The sequence below is a fragment of the Manis pentadactyla genome, chromosome 4, assembly GCF_030020395.1.
Source record: "Manis pentadactyla isolate mManPen7 chromosome 4, mManPen7.hap1, whole genome shotgun sequence".
Lineage (NCBI taxonomy): Eukaryota > Metazoa > Chordata > Mammalia > Pholidota > Manidae > Manis > Manis pentadactyla.
The window spans coordinates 71488538-71510689 of NC_080022.1; the positions used below are offsets into that span (position 1 = coordinate 71488538).

Sequence of the window (22152 nt, forward strand, 5' to 3'; positions counted from 1 at the left end):
TCACAGCATTTATCATAGTAATTATATATTTATTTTTAATTAGTTCTATGTCTCTCATTTGCTTATAAACTTGCAAAGAATATTACGTTTCATTCTGCTCATAGGTGTATGAAAAGCACCTAGAAAAGCAGCTGTGATGTGGCTACTCAAATATTTGTAGATGGAGTGAATTAATTAATTAATTAAAATTTGCTCTGTGCCAAGCACTGTGTTAAATGCTTTGTACAGATTACCTCATATAATACTTATAAATCTCTATGAGACTAGTATTTTACCATCCCCATTTTACAGAGGAATAGATAAAGTTTATTGCCATAAGTGGTAAGACTAGTATCCTATCACTTATGTGAAAAGAACGATTTTATTCCATCATTCACACTATTAATATCCGGCCCTTCCCAACACTATTAAGGCCAAGTTAATAGGATTTTTTTCAATTGACAAATGAAGAAGATATTGAAGAAGTTAGTTAGCTTGTGTAAGGCCATGCTAAGTACCAGCTAAGGCTAGAACCCAGGCCCAATACCAAGTTCAGTGCTTTTTTAAAAACTTGACCTCTCTACCTCCTTGCAGCAAAGCCCAAAATTCATACCTATACTGCTATCCATATTCAGATTCACCAAATCTCTCCTACCATATCTGACCTCCACAGTAAACTCTCTACCAGCACTCTCTTCTCTTCAGAAATCAATAAAGTTGATGGGAAGATTTAGCACAGCACCTTAAATAACAGAATTATATTCTAATGACCAACAATGCCATGGCTTACTTTTCATTAGCATCATTTTAGCACATATCAAACCTTTTAATAATAGGGAATATAGAATGCAGAATATTCATATGAAAAGCTTTTTCAAAAGGATGCAGTTTATTTTTCATAAAAATAAAAAGGAAGGAGGGAAGAAGGAAGTATTAAGAGGAAGGGAAAGAGTGCAAGGAAGAGGGTGGGATGGAAGGACTGACATATTTTTCTTTCTAGCAAAATCAAGCCATTTTTTTCAGTCACTTAGGAACATATGATTTCATTAGCCTCCACAAAATATGCTTAGTCATTAATCCTAAGTAAATCACACAGCTCCTTACAATGCTATCCTAAAATCTATCCATATGATACAGTCTACATTTCAATTTTCAATCACAAGAGACTCTTATAGCTCCACAATGTCAAAGAAGATAACCTGAGAATAAGAACAACAGAATGAGACCTCATGGCAGATAACCATACTAATAACACATGTCAGTCTTTGTAAGATTCAACTCAGTGGTGTAGATACATCTCACAAATTCTGGAATTCAGTCCAAGTGGATTATTCCTGGCTTGGGTTTTTTCATATTAGAATGCTCTGGAAACAAACTTTATTCAGAACCTACACTTAGCAAACAGTCCTCTATTCTCTACTAATACTTCACCTCAAAACAGTTCTAACAATCTTAAATTTAATCTACTATCTATAAATTCTACGAAAGTAAAAGATTAAGTACTTCTTCAGGCTTAAAATTCTTCAAATTTCTTGATATCCTGGTAACAGCAAAGCTTTTTATACTAATTTATCTGAAAAACCTCAAAAAGCTAGTTTCCCCTCCTGGAATCAGTCACTTCAATTTTAAATATCTAATTACAACTTTGAATATATGATGCCTGTGTTACATCAAGAATTTCATTTTTAGTTGCACTGACAAGTAGAAATCTCAACTTTTATTTCAGTCACAAAACTTACAGTTCTTTAACTTCTTGTGCAAACATCTGACTGTTTGATAATAAACCTTTACATTATGAATTTTTGTATGTCACTGGCAGCGGACAATGACTAACATACATTAGATACTTACTAAGCACCAGGTATTATTCCAAGAACTTTACATCTAGTAACTTATTGAAATATAAGAGTATAGGTATCCTACAAATGTTTTAATAATTGAATAGATTAGAAGAAAATGCACAGAGGAAAAAGAATGATAACCATGCATTTCATCTAAACAAAGTTGATGTAGCAATTTATAAGTCCACTTCCTAGACACAAGAAAAATATTTGTTTTGTTACTTGAAAGTGTCTTAAGTGTAAGGAACACATACATCCATGAAAAAATAATGCTTTCTCAGAAATCATCATAGAAACTGTTTATGAAAACTAAGAAACAAACTAAAGATTATGACGAGAAGTGAGTAATTTTTACTTGAATGCAAAGAAAACTACAGCTGACCCTTGCACAGCATGGGTTTGGACTGTGTGGGGCCACTTACATGCAAATTTTCTTCACTAAATACGTTGGAAAATACTTTGGAGATGTGCAACAATTTGAAGAAACGTTTTCTTTTCTCCAGAATACCTAATTGTAAGAGTAGAGTATATGATACATATAAAATATAAAATATATGCTAATCAACTATTGATGTTATTAGTAAGGCTTCCAGTCAAGACTAAGCTATTACTAGTTAAGTTTTGGGTCAGAAATTAAAAAGTTATACATAGTCAAAAGTTATACAAAGTTTTTGACCATGCAGGATGTTGATGTCCTTAACACCCACATTGTTCAAGGATCAACTCTAATAATTATGTATTTGAATAAAATCATTAATTTAGATGTTCTTTTTAAAGCAGTTATTAAAGAAAAATCATACTGAAAAATAATTATAATAAACAGGCAAGCTTTCTGAGACCAAAATCAAAACAACAATAGCAGACAGCGTGCTAGCAGACTACTAAGTATATCTCCTTAATACTATGGAACATGTAGACCTGGTTAACACATAAAACACGTCCTTGTCATTGTGACATCAAACTTAAGAGACTTTGATGTGAAGTGAATAATAATATGGCAGAAGCATTTGTAGGTTAATACTCATGTTCTGTACTATGTAGAAAATACACCACACACAATCTATTACATAATATATTTCAGCTAAAATTAGAATTGTTACATGTTTGAGGTATTTACCTGTGTCAAATTGATCCGTTATACTTTCCCTATAAGTCACTGAGTAGGGTTTAAGCTTTAAAATATTTTTTAAATATTTTATATTTTATTTATGTATGTATGTATGTATGTATTTTTATTATTTTATTATTTATATTTATTATTTATTTATTTATTAATAAACTTTAAAATATTTTTTAAGTACTCAATTTATATTCTTGAGGCTATTCAGTGAAAGCAAACTCCATAATTCACTAAAGTAACTGAGCTCCTGATGATAAAAGTAGTCATTTTCCTTTCTCTTAACAGCATTTGCCCTTTCACCTCAGCCATACGCTATTCTACCATTTGACAAAACAAAGCACAGTGCTTTCTACATGACATGAAAAGTGCTTAGCATAATGCCTAAAACATAGTAAGCACCACAAAAGGGTTAGCTGTATATTATTATTGATATTATTAATCAAGGGAACTAGACATGTCCCAAATACCTACCATGTTCCACACATACTATGGGCATTACAGTCAGGCATTTCAACATAAAGAGGCTTTAAAAAATATTGATGCCTGGAAATTACTTAGGAATAAACAACGAAGAACATGCAAGATTCATACACTGAAACAGAACATTAATGAAAGAAATTAAAGAGGGCACAAATAAATGGAAAGAAATTCCATGTTCATGAATTGGAAGACTTTGTACTGTTAAAATGTCCATACTATCCAAAATGATTTAGATTCAATGCTATCCTAATCAAAATCCCAATGGCATATTTTCCAGAAATAGAAAAAAACAATTCCAAAATTCATATGGAACTATAAAGGACCTCAAAAAGCCAAAATGATTTTGAGAAGGAAGAACAAAGCTGAAGGCATCACACTTCCTGATGTCAAATAAGTTACAAAGTTTTAGTAATTCAAACAATATAATACATGAATAAACATATAAACCAATGGAACAACAGAAAGCCCAGAAATAAGCCCATGTAAATTCAGTCAACTGATTTCCAACAAGAATCCCAAGAACAATCAATAAAAAAAGGACAGTCTTTTCAACAAATGGTGCTTGGAGACTGGATACCCATGCAGAACAATGAAATCGGTCCCTTACCTGACACCATATGCAAAAAAATAAACTCGAAATGGCTTAAAAACTTAAATATAAGACCTGAAACTACAAGCTCCTAGAGGAAAATGGAGAGAAAATGTTTTCATGACAGTGTTCTTGTCAATGACTTCTTGGATATGACAGCAAAAGCACAGGCAACAAAAGCAAAGGTGGACAAGTGGGACTACATCAAACTAAAGAACCTCTGCAGAGGAAAAAAACAATAAAAGAGTGAAAGACAACCTACAGAATGCAAGAAAATATTAGGAACTATGCATCTGATAAGAGGTTAACATCCAAAATATATAAGGAACTCCAACTTAATAGTTCAAAAAAATGTTTTTAATGGGTAAAGTTGAATAGACATTTCTCCAAAGAAGACATGAAAATGTCCAAAAAATATATGAAAAATGTTCAACATTAGTATCAGAGAAATGAAAATCAAAACCAGAATGAGCTATCACCTTACACCCATTAAAATGACTATTATCAAAAATGATAAAAGATAATAAATATTGTTAAGGATGAGGAGAAATTGGAAGCCTTGTACACTGTCAGTGGAAATGTGTGCATGCACTGCAGCCTCTGGGAAAAATAATATGGAGTTTCCTCAAAAAAATCAGACATAAGAACTACCATATGGTCCAGCAATCCCACTCCTGGTATTCATCCAAAACAACTGAAATCAGGATTACAAAGAGATATCTGTACTCCCATATTCATTGCAGAATTATTCACAATAGCCAAAATGAGGAAACAACCTAAATGCCCATCAATAGATGAGTAGATAAAGAAAATGTGGTGTATACATGCAGTGGACTATTATTCATCTTTAAAAAAGGAGGAAATCCTGCCATATATCACAATACAGAAGAAGCTCAAGGTTATGTTAAATAATTATGTTAAGTAAAATAATCCAGTCACAGAAGGACATATTTTTTATGGGGTATCTAAATACCATTTTTATGGGATATCTAAAATAGTCAAACAAGTAGAAACAAAGTAGAATTATAGTTGCCAGGGACTGGAGGAAGGGGGAATATGGAAAGTTGCTATTTAAGGAGTACAAAATTTCAAAAAAGAAAAAAAAATAATGATGCCTGGGTCCCAGTCCTAAACATTCCAATTTATTTGGTCTGGGATGCAATCTGGGCATAGACATTTGTTAAAACTCTCCATGTGAACTAAATGTATGGCCAAGTTTGAGAACCACTGTTTAAATAGGTGTATTATTTCATTTAATCCTCACAGACTTTTTTATTAATTCCATTTTACAGATGAGACTTGACTCAGACTTGACAGGTCAAAAACTGGACAGGTCTGTTCAACTCTTAAAATGTTTGTTGCCTTCTGAATTGCAAATATGCTAAAGCCATCAGTCCATTTCTTAGAATCTTGAAACCCTGCTGAGTGAAAGCCAAATAGGTCCTCTGCAAATTTGCATACTAGGTATGAAGGGGCCGCCATATGAATTCTGAGCCCCAATACAGGTTTTTGTTTGGTTTGGTTTGGTTTTAAAAAACAGACCATGAGCCATATCTGGTCACAGAAACAATTTAGTGAGACTCAATGAGCAGTTTTAGATGAAATAATAAAAACAGAATAAATGAAAATATAACAGTGCCACACTGCATTACATGTAGTAGGAAAAGTGTTAACTTCAACTATTGCATTTTGAAACTTATTTATGTGTGCGTAGATGTGTATGTGTGTATACTATGGCAAGAGTAAATCATATTTCTTACCAGAGTTGCAGCCAAACGTATTTGAAAGATATTCTAGCCAGAGATTAAAAAGCTTGAGACAAAAAGACAATCCTGAAAATGCTACTCATTTTCTAATTTGCATACACTTACTTGTGTTTTTCTCTAATCCTGGAATATCTTCCTTTGCTACCCAACATTCCAGCACAGTTTACTTGTCCCTTCCTTTCCTTCTACAGAGGGCAGAATGAACTGTATTCTGTGCCTCACACTGTTACATTATCTACCACACTGTATTCAAGTTTTAAAGTTTTTCATTTAAGGTTCTTTATTGGAAAGGGCAGTGTCTCTCATTCTGAGCATCAGGAACAAAACGCTGAGCCTGATACATAGGAGAGCTTAATTTTCTTTCTAATTAGGTATAGCAGACTCTCCATATTTTACTCTGAAATTTTGGTGATAGAAAATATAAATTAACTATGAATTACATCTTCTATCTTTCTGAATAACCACAAATTACCATTAGAGTTATATAAATCTGATTTATGCACAGCTAGTCTAGATAACACTATTATCTGCCAAAGACTACAGCAAAGACAAACTGAAAGTATTTCTACTGGATGAAGCTACATTGTTCAGCCTATTCTCTTGTCTTTTTTAATATTAAATCCACTTTTCCAATTCCTGTTTCCATAATTGCTTTTAATTAAACAGATTTACTGAACACTTACTAAAGTAAGTACACTAGTGTTTATCTCCATTTTAGAAATGGTAATAGGAAAACAACGTATTACTAAAATGTCAACCATTATTCTCTCTTGCTCTTAACTCCTTACCTTGATCACACTCTTTATCATCTATGTTCATCTAAATAAAGGCATTTTATCATGTTTTCCCATTTTTTAACTTTACTGAGATATTGGGATTATTTAATTACCCAAAAAAGCCTTTTAAAAATATCTAGTATATATACTAATATATAAAGATATATATAAAAAATATATGGTTTTAATATTTCATATTCCTGGCCAGCCAAAAATCCAATATTATCACAGTGATCTAAATAATTAAATGTTTAATAGATACCACTCACTACATCTAGTAAGTACCAATTATGGAAATAGTATATACATTTAAATAGAACTAAAATTTATTTAACATTAGAAGAAAGCAACTTAAAATTATAATAGTATAGAAATGAGAATTAAAATTGGAAGAATGCCAGAGAGCATGCTCCATAGAAATTTATTTCAGGAACCCATGTCAATAATTTTGCCAGTCTTTCTAAAAAATAAAATTTCTAGTTACAAATGTACACAGTCTTAAAATGTGAAAAAGAAAATCCCATACCATTTTTTTTGTTTCAAATTTTTGACCCAAAGCAAATGACTTTATGGACCTCTACTTTCTGCAGTTTCACTTAACACTACGGGCCCAACTATTAGAGTCAACAGCCAGTCGTTGCTGGAGCCAACTGGCAGACGGCATCGCTGATTCATCTCAGGAAGAAACAGGCTGCAGCATCCACAGTTTTGGGGATATCCAAAGAGGGTAAAGAATCGGTCATGAGCCAAGTATTTCCTCTTGGAGCAGAGACAGAAGGACTGGAAGTAGACAAAACTCAGAGCATGCTACATTTGAATTTCAATTTAAATGTGCTTTTTTGGGGCCAGAAAAGGGGCAAGGGATGGTACAAGTAATATTTATAAAGCCACACTGTGGTCCCAAGATTGGACAACTTAGGTATATTTTTTTAGAATACAACAATGTTTTCTTTATTCATTTAATTGCACTTACAAGAGTCAGGTGACTATTTTACCTATACTATTCTAAATATTTATTTTGCACTTTGAATACAACCCCTCCAGGTAGCCTATAACAAAACAACAAATTTCCTATTTTCCTCATACTAATCCACTAGATTTTATACACCTACCTCACCTACCAAATATATACCTAAACATCATAGGGTTAAAATAATAATTATTCCTCGATTATGGAATCTGAGAAACCTGCTTAAGTAGATCATGAGGCTAAAAATGATGTACACACCAGTGAGAAAGGGAGATTGAGTTACAAATGTGTCCAGGAGGACTAGATGAACCAGAGAAGCTTTTCTTTATCAGCTTCCTTGTCCATTTAGCTGTCTCTACAGGCAAGAACACACAGATTAGAGGACACAGCTGAACAAAGGCACCCTAAACCAAAACCATATCTAAACAGATAAATTATAGTCATTTAAAAGAAGAAAGAAAGAATTCCTGTCTTAAACACCCTCTAGAATGGTATACTGGAGAGCTTACATATTATACAGAAGAAATGCTCTTTGTCAAAAATCAAACATTCATCTAGTTTTCCTATGAGAAACTACAAATCTCAACCATGAAAGCAAGACTAATAAATTGGTGGTATAAATATAATATTTTTATAATTGATTTTGTAACCCATTTTATAACTTACTTTTTAAGGATCAGTTTAAATCAAAATTATACCAGAAGGTCTTCTAAGAAAGCAAGAGGTGTTTGATATTTGGAGAAGTAAATGAGAATTACAGTTTGTTATATTACTATAACATTTAATATAATACAATATTAACAGTTAGATATTAACTACTGATAACATAATTAATAATAATATATTATAAATAAATGAGTATTTAAATTCAGAAACTCTAACCTGGAAGTGATGAAAATGTAAATTTCCAATGTAAAAGACATTTGGCAGGGCACTCTTGCCCCTCCTGGCATGAGCCAGGAGCTCTATTCTCTCAACCATATTTCTAAATAAAAGCCTGTACCTTGCTCTCCTACCTTGAGTGCTTGTGAAGCTCATTCTTCGGCTTCGTGAACAAGAACCCCGGCATCATCTTTGGGGGCTCGTCCGGGGTAGCTTTGGAGCCTGCTTCTTCAGGCTGCCCTGGCCTCTGAGTGAGGCAGGTGGCGTTCCTAACTCTCTCCAAACTTGATCAATTTCACGGAACCCGATGCTCACCACCGCATGGTAGGAGATCCACGCTTCGCTCTTATTCCTGACTAAATTCTGTACTATAAAACCCCCTAAACAACGCACCACTACGGGCTCTCTTGTCCCCTCCTGGCGTGAGCCAGGAGCTCTATTCTCTCACTTTATTTCTAAATAAAAGCCTGTACCTTGCTCTCCTAAAAAAAATAGACATTTGGCTATGTTATTATCAAATAATTGCTTGTAATTTCACAATGGTTGTGGCAGTTAGGATACAAACTTGACTCTAATTCATTCATTAGTTTAACACATATAAAAAGTACTTAATTGACTCCAAGCCTAAGACCATGAACTTCCTACAGAATTAGTTTGAACAATAGGATCTGGGCCCTTCTTTCTCATCAGCCATGGGAAGCAGAGAGAAAAGCATGCTCTAGCTTCAGCAGCCGCAGACACCACAGTCAATCTGAGTTAGTCCTCCATGGATAGTCCCAGAAGGCTTTTAAGTGATGTGGAAAACATAGACAGACTGCAGGGCTTGCCTAAGCCAAATTCTCAAGGGATTACAAATGAAAGAAAATACTACTCTAACAAAGGCTTAAAAGATTTTTTAAAAATTAAACACCCATTACATTGTTCTGATAGTTGACTTTAAAAGGCTACTACGAAAGCAAACCAATGTTCTGGAATGATTAAGCAATTGCTAAAAGCTAATTTTATTCTGTTCAAAAACCTCTAGGACCTAATTCAACTTTTACTAAGTGAGAATTTATCAAAACCCAATAATTTTGTGTTCACCCTCCCTTGACAGAGACTTGAATGATGATTCAAAAAACACTCTTTATGAATGGATCAACCACTCTTGAAGATGTGGTACATATACACAATGGAATATTATTCAGCCATTAAAAAAAAAAGAAATCCTGCCATTTGCAACAACATGAATGGGCCTAGAGGATATAATGCTCAGTGAAATAAGCCAAGCAAAGACAAATACCATATGATTTAACTTATTTGTGGAATATAAAAACAAAGCAAAACAAAATGAACAAAACAGCAGTAGATTCAAAGATACTGAGAAGTAATTGATAGTTAGCGTGGGGAGGGGTTGGAGTGGGTGTGTGGGGAAGGTGAGGGGGATAAAGGGGCACAAAAATTCTCAATCATAATACAAGGTGGTCATGGGGATAGTAGACCAGCATGGAGAATATAGTCAGTGATTCTGTAACATCTTTCTATGTTGACAGAGAGTAACCTCACTAGCAGGGATGATGATTTAATTATATGGGTGACTGTTGACCCACTGTGTTGTATATTTGAAACCAATATGAGATTGTGTATCAATGATACTTCAATTACAAAAAAAAAAAAAACTCTTGAAAAAATATTTTTTTCTGAAGAAAAAAATTACACTTTTCTGTAAGGAAGGTGAAGTGTAGTTGCATTTAATTATACATAGACAGTGCTAACTCATATGGATGTTTGGAGCCACATTCCATGTCATAAGTTTGACACTTCTAACACCCAGTCATCTGTGTGTTGGAACAAATACAAAATTGACTTTGGAGGAAGTTTTAAAACCCGCCTAGTGTCATTCTTAGCCCACTTTAGTTCAGAGATGCTGTGGCATTCTTAGGTCCATATATTTGGTAAGCTCCTCCTATCACTCAGCCCAACAAACTCTCAAATCATGGGATTATTTACTTGACTGGAAAACAAGAAATAGTAGGTAATTTTCAGAGAGTCAAACCACAGATGCATTGCCCCTCAAAATCTTAGATAGGAAAACTAATATGTATGTTAAAATTCCTAAAAGATATGCAAAATTTTCATTCTTTGAGACACTGCAACACTCATTCCTGCATTAAGACAGGTCATCAGAAAGCTGTATAACCTAGACCACACCACATTGCTGGTCAGAGCCACCCTAATAGTACTGCTTAAAGAATAATAGTTATCATTAATTGAGCACATACTAAGATCTTCACCCATCACAATGCTCTTAAGGCAGATATTATTCTTAGATCAGAGAAGAAAATAATCAGTTCTTAAGAGATTATTTCCCCCAAAGACACAGAGCCACACCATGAATCTAGTTGAAGGATGTTATACAAAATAGCCCAATGAATCCAGTTGAATTTCACTTTAAGAACATTGAGGACATTTTGCACTACACTGTACTGAATCCACTTTTTAAAAAACTATAGCAGAAATTTCACTGTAGAGTCCATACAGGAACAACTTGTTCCTCTTAGACAATTGGTTTGTTTTTAGCATGGATAAGCTTTTCATTTAATCACTAAATTTTTGTGTTTTTCTCTTTCTCTGGAAGTTAGAAAGCTCAGAATTAAATGTACGTCTAGCTCTCATAAACATACAGAATTTCAGAACACAGGACTTCTGTTCTGAGCTAATGTCTTCTTATTTTTTTCCTCACTGATATTCTCAGATTTTTTTTACCTCATCTTGCATGTCCATACTATTACAAACTACTTCAAACACTACTTACCAATACCTCATAAAAACTCATCAAATTGTACATTTTTCTATATATGTTATTCCTCAAGAAAGTACTGGGGAAAAGTATAGAATAAAAGCCATTTACAATAATCTAACCAAAGGGCAGTTATTCAAATATTTCTTGTACTATATTTGAATCAGTTCCTGATAAAAGTCTATAAATTACTTTTTCTGTGCACACATCATCATTGAATTTATACCATTATTCTATTTAATAAAATATATAATTTAAAATACACTTTTATATCTATACATGTTACTTGTTAAAGTTAAGATGAGATAATTCTAAGGGACTTTATTTTGTGAAGATTACATTGTGGAGTTTTATTGGTCTATTTACCATATTTATTCTAGAAGTCTGGGGTTCATATCAATGAGTCAGTGTGGAAGAAAAAGCATCTATTGTGAAATGAAAGTATTAGTAGAGAAAGAAGAAATCGAGCACATGAAACAACTTGGTTAAACCAATGCCAAGTGTGAGATGGACGTGCCCGTTCTGCTGGCTTCACTTTTCTCCTTGCCTTGGTTGTCATAGTAGTGATTCTCAGACTTTTTGGTATTGAAACTCTTTACACTCTTTAAATTTTGTTGAATTTTGTTTTTGTGGATGATACCTATCAGTATTCACCCAATTAGAAGCTAAAATTAATAAATGGTTAAAATATTCATTGATTTTTTTAAATAACAATAATAAAACCATTACATGTTACATGTTCAGAAAAACATTTTATTAAGAAATAACTAATTTTAAAAAAGGCTGAGTGTCATTGTTTAGTACATTTTCAAATCTATTTCATATCTTGCTTTACAGAAGGCAGATTCTCATATCTGTTTCTGCATTCATTCTGATAAGTTGTTCTGGTTGAAGTCTATGAAAAAAAAGTGTCATTGGAAAAAGGAGTATTTACTAATTAATAGACTTCTCAGGTAATTATGTATATTTGAATTCCATATAACACCCAAACTCAGCAAGTGGTAATTCCTTAGTACCACAAGAGGCCAATAGTATTCAAACAACCAAAACCAAAAAAAAAAAAAAAAAAGCACAACAAAAAGGAAACCACAAACTAATATCTCTCATTAATTTAAAAGCAAAAATCTTTAACAAAATTTTAGCAAACTGAATGTAACAACATATTTGTATGTGTATGTATATATGTCTGTGTATGTGTGATGCATATATATGACCAAATGGAATTTATTCCATGTATGAAAATCTGATCTAACATGCCAAAATTAATCAATGCAATACACCGCAATAGGCTAAGGAAAATATCACATGTCCATATCCATTGATGCAGAAAAAGCACTTGATGTAATTCAACATCCATTCTGGATAATAAAGTCTCAGTATACGAGGAATAGAGAGGGAACCTCTTCAACCTAAAAAAGAACATCTACAAAACACCTACAGCTAACATCAGACTCAATGCTAAAAGACTAAATATTTTTCCTCTAAGATTGGAAACAAGGCAAGGATGTCCACTATCACCATTTTTTCTTGGCACTATACTGAAAGTTTTAGCCATTGCAATAATGCAAGAAAAATAAGTTAAAGGTATTCAGATTAGAAAGAAAGAAAAAATTGTTGCTGCTGCTGTTTGGAAATATTTCTCCAAAGATGAGATACAGCCATAAGATGTTCTTTATTAGGTTGAAGAGGTTCCCTCTCTATTCCTTATTCTTCTTAATGTAGACATGATTGTCTATATTAAAAAGAAAAAGAAAGAAACCCTCAAAGGATCTACAATTCTACATCCAAAATGTGAGTTTCATATGATTTCAGGATATAAGATCAACACACAAAAGATAACTGCATTTCTACATACTGACACCAAAGAAATACAAACAGAAATTTAAAATACAGCATCATCTATAGTTGCTATGAAAAAATGAAATACTTAGAAATAAATCTAACAAGATGTGCAATATCTGTATAATGAAAAATATAAAATGCTGATAAAAGAAATCAAGGAGACCTAAATACCTGGAGAGATACACCATGTTCACAGATTAGAAGAATCAATATATTTAATTCTCCTTAAATTAATGCATAGGTTTAACACAATTACTACTGACATACAATTAAATTATAGCAATAAAATCCTACACTGGGAAGATTAAAAGTGACTCTTCCAAAAAGAAAAAGTCAAGAAAAATTAGTTAAATAATAATACCAGGCATCATAATTACATAGTCTCAAAAATAATTTTATGGGTTTGAAAGATAAGGAGGGAAAGAACTTATAAATAGCAACTTGAAACAATTTTATCAATAGTGTAAACAGCTAAAAATAATCAATACTACATAGGCAAAGTAGACAAAAGCAAGAACAGACAAATGGGACCACATCAAAATTTTTTTGTACTCCAAAGGACACAATCAATAGAGTGAAAAGGCTACCTATGGAGTGGAACGAAATCATATCTCTTATAAGGGGTTAAATCCAGAGTATATAAAAAAACTCCAACAACTCAATAACAAAAAAATGAAATAACCAGATAAAAAAGTGAGCAGAAGTCTTGAAAAAATATTTCTCCAAAGATGAGATACAGCCAGCAGGCACATGGAAAGATGCTCAACATCATTAATCATCAGAGAAATGCATATCAAAACCACAGTGAGATATCACCTCACACCTATTAGGATGGCTACTATAAATAAATAAATAACAAGTGTTGGTGAGTGCGTGGAGAAGTTAGAATCCTTGCATACTGCTGGTGCAATAGTAAGATGGTACAACCACTATGGAAAACAGTATGGGCTTTCCCAAAACTTTTTAAATAGAACTACCATATGATCCAACAACCCTACCTCTGGGCATATGTCCAAAAAGAATTGAACACAGGATCTTGGAGAGATACTGGCATACCTATGTTCACAGCAGCACTAGTCTCAATAGCAAAGAAGTGGAAGAAACTCAATGTTCATTGACAGATGGATGGATGAACAAAATGTGTCTGTGTCTGTGTGTGTGCGTATATATACAGACTATTACTAAGCTTTGGAAAGGAAGGAAGTCCTGTCATATGCTATAACATGGACAAACATTTAGGACGTTATGTGCATCAAGTGAAATAAGCCACAAAAAGACAAATGCTGTGTAATTCCATTTATATGAGCTATCTAAAGTAGTATAATTCATAGAAACAGAAAATAGAATGGTGGTTACCAGGATTTTGAGAGGGGAGGACAGTTAGGTTATTGTTTAAAGGGTTTAGAATTTCAGATTTCCAATATGAGAAAGTTCTAGTGATATGTTTCACACCAGTGTAAATATACTCAGAGCTACTGACCTATACACTTAAAATAGTTAGCATAGTAAATTCAATGGTACTCATTCTTTAGCACAATAAGAAATTATAAAAATGCAAAATATTAACTGGAAGAAAAAGTTGCACTTGTGGAAGCCTACAAAATGTCAGAAATCACCAAAATAATTACATAAATCACAGTATTTTTATACTACTTTGAAAAAGCTGTACTTTTCTTCCAGAAAACATGATAATCATTTTTCATATTACCATAATATCTACAGTGACATTAAAAAAAGAAAAACTCCTGGACTACCATTAGGAATTTTACTTGGAGATCTACATATATAGTTACAGATATTATTAAGTATATTTGCTCAACTTCATTTTGGCCCGTCTTTTACCCTATATTTTTTATTCTGGTTCCTTATGGAGTCTAAAAGCAAAATTCACATATACTCTTATATTAAGGAAGTAAATATGCCATACTATACTTAATAATTAATGAAGAACATATTTAACTTTTAATTACTTAGTCAAGTATAAAAACAGCTCTCAAAACATATTTTACCCAAGGTAAATTTTTTAAAAGAAAAATGCCTCCTATTCCAAAATGACAGCTCCCTAACATATGTAGCAATAAGCCTTTCTGCCAAAAATGCTCACTTAGCACCAGTTTTGACAAGTGAAAAAGCCTTTCCACATATATACAGTCCACTTGGTTTTAAGAAGCACTGAGCCCTCTCTTTTAATATTTAAGATATGTGTTTCCCTTTAATTTTTGTGGTAAGTTTCAGAAATAACGTTTCAATTTTCTACAAAAAAAAGTGGGCTGAAATGTGTGTGTTTGTGTTGACCAAGGGGAAAGCTAATATGGACTAAAAATTGGTATCAGAGATTATGAAAAGGTATTCAACGAATTTGACAAGTTATTTTTTTCTCCAATTACCCTAAAAGAAGTAAAACCATAAAAACTATCCAATAAATGAATAAAGATCAACCTCTCATTTACATATAATAAACAATAGCACTATTATCCAATTAGTATCTAAAAGCGGCAACTATAGACCAATCCTACTATAATTTTGCATGCAACTTATACATTTTTTCCTCTCTCTAGCTTGATTTTTCATATCATTAAAATGGAGGGAATGATATCTGCCAATCGCTAGGATTCTAGATTGAGGGATGCTAAATAACTAAATATTATCATCTTGCATGTGATCAAACCTAGAACTAAACAAAAATGCTGCCATCTGGTTTTAAGTAAATTAAGCTGAATATAGAAAGTGCTCAATTTCTATCTTTCCTTTCCACAGAGTAGCTAGCATGTATTTGTTGGGTAACTGCAAACTGACTAAGTCTAAATATAAACTGAAATGTGGGCTAAAATTATTGTCCTGACTTCTTAGCAATCACTATGAATGTCACACATGGTTACAGATTTCATATATTAAGTACCCTGAAAAAATAGATTTTAAATAATAGCAATGACAAAATTATACATGAAAATTTCCCCATCAAATGCAATGATTCAAATTAAATCCACAATTGCTAACTTTTCCTATCAATAGTCCACATGCATGGACATTCATATCACAAACCCAATCAAACCTAGGATTAGGACCATATCAATTCAAGCATATTTTACACAAATAATTTTAAATGATAGGTATACTTAAACCACCCTAAAATTCTAACCCAACAAAGAGCCTTGAAATAATCTTGAAGCTGCAGCCTGGATTACTGATGACCCATCTTCCAAATCTACAAATGCTCAATTTACTCTAAAAAGTCAATTTCACTGTTGGCAAGTTTCAACTTCAACTAAGCACATTAGTGGAAGAGGAAAGAGAATTTTTATAAAAACACGCTACTTCCATCTTATTGAAAAAGATTTGGCACCATTTCAGACTTTGCAAAGTAGTGAGTAAAAGAGATAGAAATTTTCGAAATAATCCTTTATCAAACAGAATGTTCCATTTTGCATGACCACGCAGAGGAACAAAAATAACACAGAAGTATGGAAGCTCAGGTACTGCAACACAATTTAGAAAAATCTAACATGGATGGTTCAGCACAACCAGTGGACCTAGAATATTTCAAAAGGAAGGAGTTCTCAGAGACCTTTCTTTTCAGTCAGCCCCAGACAAGATCCAGTGACCACTTAACTACCTAACTTTTAAACCTTCAAAGGAGTCAAAGGAACAAAGGGCAACCAATTTCTTTTAAGTAAAAAGTGAAAGAAAAAAGGGAAATTTATTTATCATTCACTTTCCCAGAGCCTAAACAATCCCAACACCTTGGCTTTATCAACTGCTGTGTGTACTGTGGGCAGGAGTGTGTTAGCTTAGCAGATACATGTCAAATGGGAACTAACAGAAATCAAGGTAGCAAAGAATAAAGAGGCAAGCCAATCTAAATTTAACTTTTTAACTTTAACTTAACAATAGGGCAACTGTTAGCTAAGCCCAGTTCAACTTTGATAGATAATGCCTATAAGGAATGGAAACAGGTTCACCACTTTCTAATAATTTAAGCAAACTTAAAATAATAGGTCCCAACTAAGCACAGGACAAATTCTACCCCAAATACTCTGCCTACCTCAGTGTTCACCAACAGAAATCATCTGGAACGGCTGAGGGTGGTGGTGGGGTGGGGGGATGGGGTGCGGGTGGAGTGTTTTGGGTTTATAATGTGATGTTTCCGTTTTCATTGTTTCCTTCCTCTCCCAAGACTGATGGCATATGAGAACCTGGCTCTCTGCTCCTAAACTGCGCCCTCCAAGCATGTTCGTATCACCTGACTCCCCTTCCAGTGGTCCTCAGACACTTAATGCCTCCCTGCCTCAAAGGGGGTGGGACCCAGAGGAAGCTCAGGTGAGAGGCTGAAGAGCAAGTCAAAGACCTGGCCAGAATACCTGTCCAAGTAGGTAGTGTCATGTGACCCTACACGGGTTGGGTCACTGAGGCACAGTCTCTCTCCTCCATCAGAGGAATTTCTTCTGATGGAAAGATACTAGGAAATGAGGAGAAGGGAGCACCTGAATGCCACCCGGGGATGTTAGAAATGCTGTGTTCCTCCCAGTGACCACCGTTCTCAAAGGCCACCTCTGGCAATGTGCACAGGGTAGGGGTGGGAGTCTTCACTGTCCACCACACACTCTTGTACCTTGTAACCAGGGCTTCTGCTGAAAGCTATTAGGTCTGGAATTCCTCCCTCACCTATATGGATTCTCCAATGAGAGTGCAAGAGTGAGTTCCTATTTCTTTCATTGTCAGGATACTGAACTGAAGACCTGGGAATCTAACACAGGAGGATGGAAAAAGATTTAAATTTGAAAGAGACAGACATTGTGTGGAGGTGAGGGTGGATGCCTGCTTGGAGGGAGAGTGTTGAGGTCCACAAATGCAACACTAGGACCAGAAGGTGCCCCTTTTCTAACTACACACTCGTGATCACTCTCACCAAACCTCATCTTCAACTTGCTTTCCTCAGTGGCCCCAACTGCCTGCCTTTCTTCCAGTACCCATAATTTAACCAGTCTTTCCAATCAAAAGAAAATGTTACCCAACGAGTATAATCTGAGAAGCTCTAACAGAAGTGAGTATTCTCAATTATTAATACACAAATATCCTATACTTTATATGTAAATATTCTAAAGAAAACACACAGAATCCAGTAGAGTTTCAAAGTTCACATAAAATTGTTGAACTAAGCATCACAAGAAAAATTTTTAACTATGTGAGGTAATGGATATTAACTAGACTTCCTGTGGCGATCATTCCACACAATATGCAAATATGGAGTCATTATGGTGTATACCTAAAACTAATAAAATATTCAATATCAATTATATCTCAATTTAAAAAATCAAACTAAGAACTCATGCCTTTTAACCCAAAATATTTTATTTCTGAAACTTTATGCTAAGGAACTGATTTCTAAAATATTAAGAGCTTATGAACAAAGATGTTTATCACAGTGTTATTTATTATCATCAGTGACAATGAGGAATAATTAGGAAACTGTAGCACATACATCTAGTGGAAAATTATGTAAGTATCTTAAATGGTCACTGTTCAATTGAAATTATGTGAAAATATGGTTAAAACTATGCACAGAAAAAAGTGAAAGAAAGCACATCAAAATAATAATGATTGTCTTTAGTAAGATTATGGTGATTTGTTTTTCCTTTTTAAATTCTTGTAGTTTCTAAATTGTTCATAATTCTATAATGAAGGGAAAAGCTTTTAAAAAGGCAAACTTCTTTGGAAGAGGAAAAATTTTACTTGCACAGAAAACACTTTCTGGATTTAGTTGACAACTAATCCTTTTAATATCAGTACCTAGAAAATATAACATTTTCTGGAAGAGTACTTTGAACAAGGAATATGGAGAATGTGAATAAGACCAGCCAAAAAGAAACTTGGCCTGCTTAACATCTTATACTAGTTCTCCTCGATTACCAGATAAGAAGCAGATTTCACTGCCTGATATGTTCTCATAATTTGTCACTGTGTATCCAAATAGTATATGAGCACTTTTCAGCTGAACCTCTTGGTTTGGCTTTTTACTTATCTGAAATTCTTCCCATCTCTCTGAAAGTGACTTAATTCACTTCCATCCATGAAGACTTTCCTAATCTTATGACCCCAGCCTCTACTATTTCTCCTTCTTAAGGAGATACAGCACTTAAGTCTGCACCACCTTTTTCTGGTATTAGGCCAATTCTAATTATTTTGTTAATTACTCATGTATAGTGTCACCCCAGCTAGACTCTTAATAGCTTGAAGACAAGAATTTAGATGATCTGCAAATATTACCCATTTGACGAATACATACATACAGAAAAGAGAGAAAAAATACAGTTCTAAAGCCACATTGATACTATATTCATACTCAGCGATGTTATCTAAAGAAAATGTGCTGCCTGTTTTAAAATGTTCCTGCTTACCCTCCATGGGTAAGGACATGTGCTTTCTTTCTTTTCTTTCTTAATATAGCAGAGGGGTTGCATTTTTGCATATTTACTCATACCAATTTTGCTGCCCTCTTGGGATTACACAGGTTGGACTGCAAGATGCCTTACTGAGGTTCAGGATATAGTCCGCAACTATATAAAGAACAAAAATTTCTTGTCTGAACAACAAAAGTAAATTTGTGTTTCCATTTATGGCCTTAATTAGGCAGTGGGCTCTAGCCTATCAATACCCCCATTAACTTAAAAAGAATTCTCCAGTGCAAACGGTTCAAAACTTTAGAAATGATAGACTAAGATGACTGTGTTCTTATCTGCCATCAAATACTATTTGGGACTTAGAGATAATGAGCATTTGTCCTATAGCAACCTGCCTCCTGAGACAGCAACAAGAGTTGTATATCTTGAGAGAAAACAGATACCTCATAAATGAAAACACATCAAATGGCCAAGCAATGGATGAAGAAAAACCTAGCACTCATTATTTCTGCAGAAAGAGCACATAAGGTCAATAAAATTGTTGACTCTGAAGGGCAGAAAAAACAAATCAGTGCCCTTTCCCACCATAAAGAACTACATTTTGCTACAACACACATACTTTTTGTAAGAGTCAGTGCTTGTCCAGATTTCATCACTTACTACCTGTACTATCTTGAACCTTCTCTGTACTTCAGTTCTTTGGACTGTGAAGTACTACCCACTGTGCCAAATCACAGAGTTGTAATGAATCAGTAATATTATCAATCTGGATTTTATATGTCACCCTATCATGGGTCACATCCCATTAACTAGATAACTGCTATGTTATCTACTTACTGCAAATGTTTCCCTAAAGTTTAAAAAAAAGATTTCCAGATTTTCTTTTTACTATCCTAAGTGATTTCTTCAACACTTGAGCATCCACCATGCATTACTGCCAAAAATGTGTTGAACCTCTTGTTATGACCTAGCTCTTCTATGCATTGTTGTCCAGATATTATTTTTTGGCAGATGCTTTCTAAGAAAACAGGGTTTTTTTCACCCAATTCAAAGAATGCTCTTACTTCTTCACTAAATGAACAATAATTCCATATAAAGTAAGTTTGCAGGTTGTTGTTTGAGATTACACCTATGAAAATTAATTATATTTCTAATACCTAACAGACCATATATTACACTTAGACACACAATTCCTTAATACAGAGAAGGTCCCTGGGCTTTGGAGTCAGGAGACTTGTATTCAAATTCACGTTCTATGACCTTGAGCACCTCATTTAACTTCCCTTCTCCTCACTTTCCACATTTGGTTGTGGGTTGTTGTGATGACTTAATGAAAATATATATATATATATAAGTAAGTGCCTAGGCTATGAAACTATTATTTCCTACCTCCCTTAAATCTTTTCCTTCAGTGCCAAGACCAACCAAACCCATTCTTAACACAAGGTAACTTGGATACAGCATCTTTCTTACACGTTAGCTGGGGAATGCTATGGGATGTATAAATGAGAGGATAATGGCATGAATTAGGCATCCAATGGAGCAAGAAATAGAGAAACTGACAGGTTTGACAAGAGCCCTAGACTTCACTCACATGTACGAAAAAGGCACTAACCTGACACACTTTGCAGACTGCACCGTACACTCACGGAAGCGTGTACCATGATGTGGGAAACGGACGGACTTACAGTGCGAGCCAGCAAGGAGCCTCCCTGTTCACCCCGCCAGCCCCTGCCAGCCAGGGACGTCCACCTGAGCCCAGAAACTGAGGTGAGAGCGCAGCAGCTGACCTCGTCCCTCGACCCTCCCCCATTGTGCCCAAATCTCTCGGGGCACGAAGGGTGCTGAATCATTAGCACTGACAGCAGCAGCTCCCCCGTTCTGTGCTCCCGCGGGGATCAGTGACCCTCGCGCAGTGACCGTGCCGGGCGTGGGCCGAGCCCTCCGCGGGGTGAGGACGGAGAAAGGGAGTCGGAGGATCGCGGCAGCAGGTACTCACCGGGATGGGAGTGCCCAGCCCCGGTCCTCGCCTCCCCGCCGCAGGCGGTTCCTCTGCGGCTTCCCGCGGGCGGAACCCCTGGGCCCGGCAGCCTGCGCTGAGGGTCCCGTGCGCCCTCCGCCTGCCCACCGCCCCAGCAGCCACCTCTCTGGGCTCCAGCGCTCGACCCGGAGCAGCTGGAGCAGCTGTCGCCGCCGAAGGGGGTGGCGGCTACCGATGGGGCAGACCATTCGCGGGCTGCGGCCGGGGGTGCGCGACGTACGGGGCGGAGTGGGCCCGGAGGGCGCCGAGGGCCGGCGACGTTTGGAAGGAACCAAGGCCGCGGGGGATCCCGTCCTCTCTCCCCGCCCTGCGCCAGGAGGGCTTGGGAGCAGGAAGGAACAAGAGGGCAAATACTTGTCCTGGCTCTTTCCTGAAGACAGACCTTTGCTTTTCCGCGACCCCCTCCCGCTTTGCCTTGGATCGGCTCTTGGCTCTTTCGGAACGCGGCAAACAGAGGACCTAGCAACCCGAGCGCAGGGCGGTGTCCCCTCCTAAGGAGATGCGAAAGGGCGCTGGCCTGAGCGCTGCCTCCGTGCCACCTCCTGCTCCACCAGGGGGCCCTCTGGCGCCAAGTCCCGGTGCGTATCCTAACAGACGTCTTAAACCAGAGGGGCGTCTTGAGCCCTTGAAGAGCCAGTCTCCTCAGATCTTTTATCCAAGCATATACGCGAAGCGAAGAATGAAAGGTT

The 22152-nt window shown here is 35.5% G+C and overlaps 1 protein-coding gene across 6 annotated transcripts in view; it reads right to left on the bottom strand.

Moving 5' to 3' along the window:
- Nucleotides 1–21597, bottom strand: part of TTLL7 (tubulin tyrosine ligase like 7) — a 150532-nt gene extending 128935 nt beyond the window's left edge. For 2 of the 6 annotated variants that reach the window (XM_036890263.2, XM_057500370.1), the window contains exon 1: nt 21422–21593. The gene's annotated coding sequence lies outside the window, so the exon portion shown is untranslated. Of the gene's footprint in view, nt 1–21037; nt 21175–21421 lie in introns of all 6 variants that reach the window. The other 4 variants (XM_057500369.1, XM_057500372.1, XM_057500368.1 and 1 more) reach the window with 4 other exon arrangements.
- Between the last annotated feature and the right edge of the window lie 555 nt (nt 21598–22152).